The sequence below is a fragment of the Rhinoderma darwinii genome, chromosome 2 (genome assembly GCF_050947455.1).
Source record: "Rhinoderma darwinii isolate aRhiDar2 chromosome 2, aRhiDar2.hap1, whole genome shotgun sequence".
Classification (NCBI taxonomy): domain Eukaryota; kingdom Metazoa; phylum Chordata; class Amphibia; order Anura; family Rhinodermatidae; genus Rhinoderma; species Rhinoderma darwinii.
The window spans coordinates 244,706,178-244,712,554 of NC_134688.1; the positions used below are offsets into that span (position 1 = coordinate 244,706,178).

The following is a 6,377-nucleotide window of genomic DNA, read 5'->3' on the forward strand; positions in this document are numbered from 1 at the left end:
CAATCCCATCCTTGTACTCCTATTTCCCTCAATAAGGACAGACTCATGGTTTTATAAGGTTGGCCACAGCAGCCATTTTATTGACAAACAATAACTAATAAAAATATTACCATCAAATATAAATAATCAACATTATCAACATTAATAACAAACATTCCGAGGAAAGAGATCCTTGGAGCTAAGTAGGGTATCTGCTCAGCGACTAATAAGTGCAGTATTTACCCCCAGCCGATTCCCCACAGCTCAGTTGCAGCGTATACAACTGCAGATAGCCAATAATGCAACCTTGCTCCCCGGGACACCACCCAGCAGGGGCCCAAAAATAGCCAGAGCCTCCATATTGCATAATTTGGGAAGGACCATACCCACGATGAGTTCCTCCCCCACCAATTTAACACCATCTCCAAGGACCTCCAACCTGCCAACCACTGCCATGACAAATAAAACATCACCGAAACGCAGCATAACAAAACAATAAAACAAATAGTGAGGGTGGGCGGAAAACTTCACCTGCGTGTGCTTCTCCTCCTAATGGCGCAGGCACTGCCTTCGTGCCACTATAATCCTCAGGCTCCGCCCCATAACCTCTCTCCTCCTATTACCCCGGTCATGTGGCCTCCTCCTATGTTCTGCGGCCCGGGTTGGACTTTCTTTCCAACAGCTGAAAAGTAGATTTATCACAGTAACTGTTTTTACCAGCACAAATCCCCCCTCCCCCACCACAGATATATAAAAGAATTATAAGAAAATGATATGGTAGAATTATATTTTATTTCTTTCCTTGTATAAGGATAAAGATGCAGAAGAAGATGCTGAGGACGGGGTAAGAGCCTCACTGTTACTATTACTAGATAGACATGACATATAACCCTCAACCACAGCACAGAATAACATTAACCAGTTCAGGACCGGGCTATTTTGCGCCTTCAGGACCAGACACCATTAAGCCCTTTTTAGCACGTGTTAGTTAAATGGCTATAACTTTTTTATTTGTTGGGCTGACGACGTGATTTTTGCGACGTTTTTTTCCGTAGACAATGCAGGTTTCTTTTTTTATCGTTTTTATACGCACCTTTTTTGCTAATTTAGAATTTTTATTCATAAAGTTTGAAAATAACAGTAAAAAAATAAGCTTTCTTACGTTTCAGCTATTTTTTTTGGTAATAACATAGTTTTACCCTAAAATAGACCTTTTATTTGTGATCGTCATTGTCTACCGGAAATTATAATATATTACATGTCTATATTAGGGTAATTGGGTCAGTACTAGCGTTACAAAAATGATTGGCGGGGGGGACGTTTTTTTTTGGGGTGGGTATTTTTTTTTTTTGTGTATTTATTATTAATTTTTTTTTGCACTTGACTTGACTATTTTTTATTACTATGGTCTGTCCCTCAAAGGTCAAAAAAGACCTTTGGGGAACTTTATATATTTTTTTTCCTTTCTTTTACACCATGTCTTTCCACTGTAACTGGGGCTGCACAGCATCCCCAGTTACAGGGGAAATCAGCCCTCTCATAGTGACGATTGTCACTAATAGGGCTGTGCTTGGTCTTGTAAGACCCAGCAGCAGTCTGTCAGTAACGGCACCCGGCGATCATGTGACCAGTCACATGAACACCGGGAGGAATAGAGAAAGCGCCGCTGCTGCTGTCTCTATTCCTATACACAGCGTTCATTGAGCGCTGTGTACAAGTCATCACAGAAGACAGAAGCAGCGAAAGCTGCTTCTATCCTCTCCTCAGGGTCCCCGGCAGTCACTGACAGCCGGAGACCCGACATTCAGCTGCCCGATCGCGCAGGCAGCAAGTTAAAACCTGAGCCGTAAAAAGTCTATGGCTCGGGTTTTAAGGACCCTTACCGCTGGCCGTAAAAACACAGCCAGCGGTCGGGAACCAGTTAAACATCTCAGAGCCCAACAAGAGGGTCTATAGTTCGGCAGAATATCGTTCAGAAGGAGTTTTCCATAGATAAATCTACATGCGGGATCATTCAGTACTGACAGCAGAGTGTGAGAAGGAATCTGAAATGGGTGGACATGGCATTCACAAGAAAAATAGGAGATTATATATAACATTATTATATAACCCAGAAAAACGAATTCTTCCCTGTTCTGTTGTAGCCGATCTACATGAAGCTGGACGACGGCATGATGATCCCAGAAGATGTAAGTGATGTCAGCAGATAATGGTATTACTTCATGAGGATCCACAACTTCTCTACATATTAACCTGACATTAAATTCTTTATATTCACATTATAATAAACCAGAAACCTAGTTATTACTGGAAATAGCGCTCACAATGTCTCTGACAGATTCCTTACATATATCACACTCAGCATTTACTCATTCTGAACATTATCTGTTACATTTCAATGTGTAGTTTTGGGTTTCATAGACTCCCCACCTTATAGACGGGCCGGCCTCAGATTTAACCTTTCCCGTCGCTGTACTGTCTTTTTATGTCGGTACAGGGTATTTAAAAATGGCGCATGCTTTGAAGCCCAGCTGGCGCCATAGCTTCTGGGTCTCTGTTGTGTTACACACCAGGGACCCAGTGGCAATGCTTGCTATCACAGACATCTCTGATTTCAAGCATTTAACCCCTCAGATCAGGGGCGTAACTAGGAAAGACTGGGCCCCATAGCAAACTTTTGACTGGGGCCCCCCCTCCGCTGGGTATCACACAACCGCCCCCTTGTAGATAGTGCCTCCCTATAGATTCCACCACACAGCGCCCCCCTATAGATAGCACCATACACAGCCCCCTGTAGATAGCGCCATACACAGCCCCCTGTAGATAATGACTTACAGACCCAAATCCCCCCTGTAGATAACGCCATACAGACCCCCTGTAGATAACGCCATACAGACACCCCCTGTAGATAACGCCATACAGAACCCCCTGTAGATAACGCCATATAGCCGCCCCCCCCCCCCAAAAAAAAACGGCCTATAGTTTGTCCTACAAAAGAGATGGGATAGGATAGGGGAAACATGTGTGATTGCTGGCAGCGATAAGGAGAACTGGGGACCGAAATTCCCCCAAAGTTCTCCGTGACAAACCTCGGGCTTCCGGCGTCTGCGCAGTTCAATAAAAATGAAAGGAGCGCTGGTCACGCATGCGCAAGTAATTTCTATGGAGCTGCAGACAGACCCCGGAAGTCCGAGGTTTGTCATGGAGAACTTCGGGGGACTTTCGGTCCACCGTTCTAATTATCGCTGGCCGTCCCAGCGATCACACATGTATCCCCTATCCTGTGGATAGGGGATGCATGTCTTTTGTAGGAAAAACTCCTTCAGTGGCGTCACACTGTAGCAGCCATAGCAGCTGCTAACGGAGCCTCCGGCCATGGGGGGGCCCGTACCGGCGGGTGGCACGGGCCCCCTCATGCTGCGGGCCCCGTAGCAGCCGCTACGGCTTCTATAGCGGTAGTTACGCCACTGCCTCAGTTGCTGGGGTCAGATGTGACCACCGGCATCTGAAGGTTTTTTCACTTTCCGTTTGTGGCTGGTCACCGTCTCCCATGTGGTGAGATCGCGGGAGCCGGTGTGTTCCTATAGTAGCCAGGAAGCTTGTAAACGCTCCCAGTCCTGCTATAGGAAGATTTGCACTGATGCAATCAAGCAATGCACTGATCTGATTTGCAATAGATTTCAATACTGTTAGTGCAGTCTGTGGCATAAGCGATCTAATGATCGCAGGTTCAAGTCCCCTAAGGGGGCTAAAAAAATTAAATATAAAAATTAAAATCACCCCCCTTTTCCTAGATCACATATAAAAATAAATACACAAATAAACAAACACATTAGTTATCCCAACGTCCAAAATACCCAAACCATAAAAAAAATACAAATATTTACCCTATATGGTGAACGCTGTAGCTTTAAAGAAAGATCAAAATGGCCAAGTTAAACCAGACTTCAAAATTAATTGAGAACCCTGACACCTAAATTAATTAAAGGGGTTTTCCTATGATGGACATTTATGACAGGTCTACAAGATATGTCATAAATGTCAGCTAGGTGCGGGTCCTACCTCTGGGACCTGCACCTTTCTCTAGAACGGGGCCCCCTAAACCCCGTTCTACCTTTTTCTGCTCCTGCTGCCTTCCGGCCACTTCCTGACTATTTGGTTGGGACTCACGGAAAAAGCGTAGCTCGCTGAGCTACAGTGCATCCGTAAGTCCCATAGTAGTGAATGGCAGTTATGGAAGCAACGTAGCATGCGAGCTACGCTGTTTCTGTAACTACCACTCATTTCTATGGGACTTACGAGAACAGCGTAGCTCAGCGAGCTATGCTGATTTCTTCTTCATGGTCGGAAATCTCCTGCTTCAGCCACTAAAACAGAGCGGTAGAACGGGGTTTAGGGGGCCCTGCTCTAGAGAAAGGTGATGGTCCAAGAAGAGGGACCCGCATCTATCTGACATTTATGACATATTCTGTAGATATGTCATAAATGTCTCTGATGGGAAAACCCCTTTAAGACCCCTAAATAAATTCCAAAAACCAGACCAGGACCCCAGGTAATTCAGAACCCTGACCAAGCCCAAAAATTTATTCAGACCCCTAGGCTGACGCAAATATAAATTCAGACCTAACCCCAAAACGAATTCAGACTTTAACCCAAACTAAATTTAGATCCCAAAACACACCAAAAATAAAGTCAGACCACAAACCAGACCACTGCATTTACTTTTTCTTCTTTGCCGGGTCGTCTTCACCTCCAGGCTCTGCGGCACTAGGCTCGGATACTGCCCAGCATCAGAAACTTGTGTTCAGCACTGGACACAGGGAAAAAGTGCTGCGGCGCTCAGGAGTGAAATGCGAGTGCAAAGCGATAAGTGATAGTGGCTGTTATATAGTGAATTTGATTTGCATAGCTGAATAAATAAGCTTCTGATTCTCTCTACTGTAGAAGTTTTTATTTTGCTATCTTTGAGATATTAGTATAAATAGCTCAGCGTTCTGCACGTTTATAAAATGGACTGAATAATTTCCTAATATATTTTTATTATGGGAATCGCTTCCTTAATTAGCAATTGCCACTCCCATAAACCTACAGAAATGGCACTTTAAATACCCACACAACCCGTAGGTGCTGTTTATGGACGATTTTAATTCATTAAAATTGCTTAGAATACTTAGAATATTCTTCAATATAATAATGTTGGAAATCTGGGTTACAACTAAGATAGCTGAATTACAGATCCCTCTGAATAGATCACCCAACTTTCCTAGACACCTGCATGGTAATTCTGAATAGCATACACTACATACAAAGTATACATTACACACACCATAGACTACACATACACACACACTTATCAGTTTTTCTGTTCTACTTTGCGGTGCTTGGGTGCAGTAATTTAATCATATGACTGATATCACTAAAGGTTCTGCAGTCCTCCTAGTTGTAGTTTAGTCAGACACTGGAAGCTTGTCAAGAGTAAGACTGCAGGCAGAAGGAATAGTGCATGGAGGCAGCCTCTATGTTAGCAGTAACATTTACTGGGGAGTGGTGACGCGACATGTGCAGCTGCACACCCCTACAGAAATACATTAGGGTAACCCTGCATACATAGCTGTTATTACTGTTTGGGCTCTAGAATCATTACACATGGGGGAGTTCAGTGTACAGACCATACAGTCTTTGAAATTACTTCATTTTGTTCACAGGAGCCAACAATGGAGATTACACCTGAAAGAACCATTCATCTGTCTGAAGAGGAAGAAACACGAAGCTGCGCCTGGTTCTGCATTCCAGCAGCCATGATTCTCAGAAGAGCAAGGGCCAGGATTGTGTCTTTCTTCATGAGAGGAGTAAGGGAATCTGCGGTCTGAGAGGCATGTGGGGTCAGGGAGTCAGGGCGGGCATCTGGGGTCAGGGAGGCAGGGTTGGCATCTGGGGCCAAGGAGGCAGGGCGGTCATCTGGGGTCAGGGAGGCAGGGCGGTCATCTGGGGTCAGGGAGGCAGGGCGGTCATCTGGGGTCAGGGAGGCAGGGCGGGCATCGGGAAGGAAATCTGGCGTCGGAGAGGGCGTCTAGAAAGGCGTCAGGCGTCGGAGAGGGCGTCTAGAAAGGCGTCAGGCGACGGAGAGGGCGTCTAGAAAGGCGTCAGGCGTCGGAGAGGGCGTCTAGAAAGGCGTCAGGCGACGGAGAGGGCGTCTAGAAAGGCGTCAGGCGACGGAGAGGGCGTCTAGAAAGGCGTCAGGAGAGGGCGTCTAGAAAGGCGTCAGGAGAGGGCGTCTAGAAAGGCGTCAGGCGACGGAGAGGGCGTCTAGAAAGGCGTCAGGCGACGGAGAGGGCGTCTAGAAAGGCGTCAGGAGAGGGCGTCTAGAAAGGCGTCAGAAGAGGGCGTCTAGAAAGGCG

The 6,377-nt window shown here is 45.8% G+C and overlaps 1 long non-coding RNA gene across 1 annotated transcript; it reads left to right on the forward strand.

The window, feature by feature from the left end:
• Window positions 1-783: 783 nt before the first annotated feature.
• Window positions 784-5,857, forward strand: LOC142741044 (uncharacterized). The gene is made up of 3 exons (XR_012880977.1): window positions 784-823; window positions 2,124-2,168; window positions 5,685-5,857. It is a non-coding gene; the product is annotated as an uncharacterized LOC142741044 (long non-coding RNA).
• The last annotated feature ends 520 nt before the right edge of the window (window positions 5,858-6,377 follow it).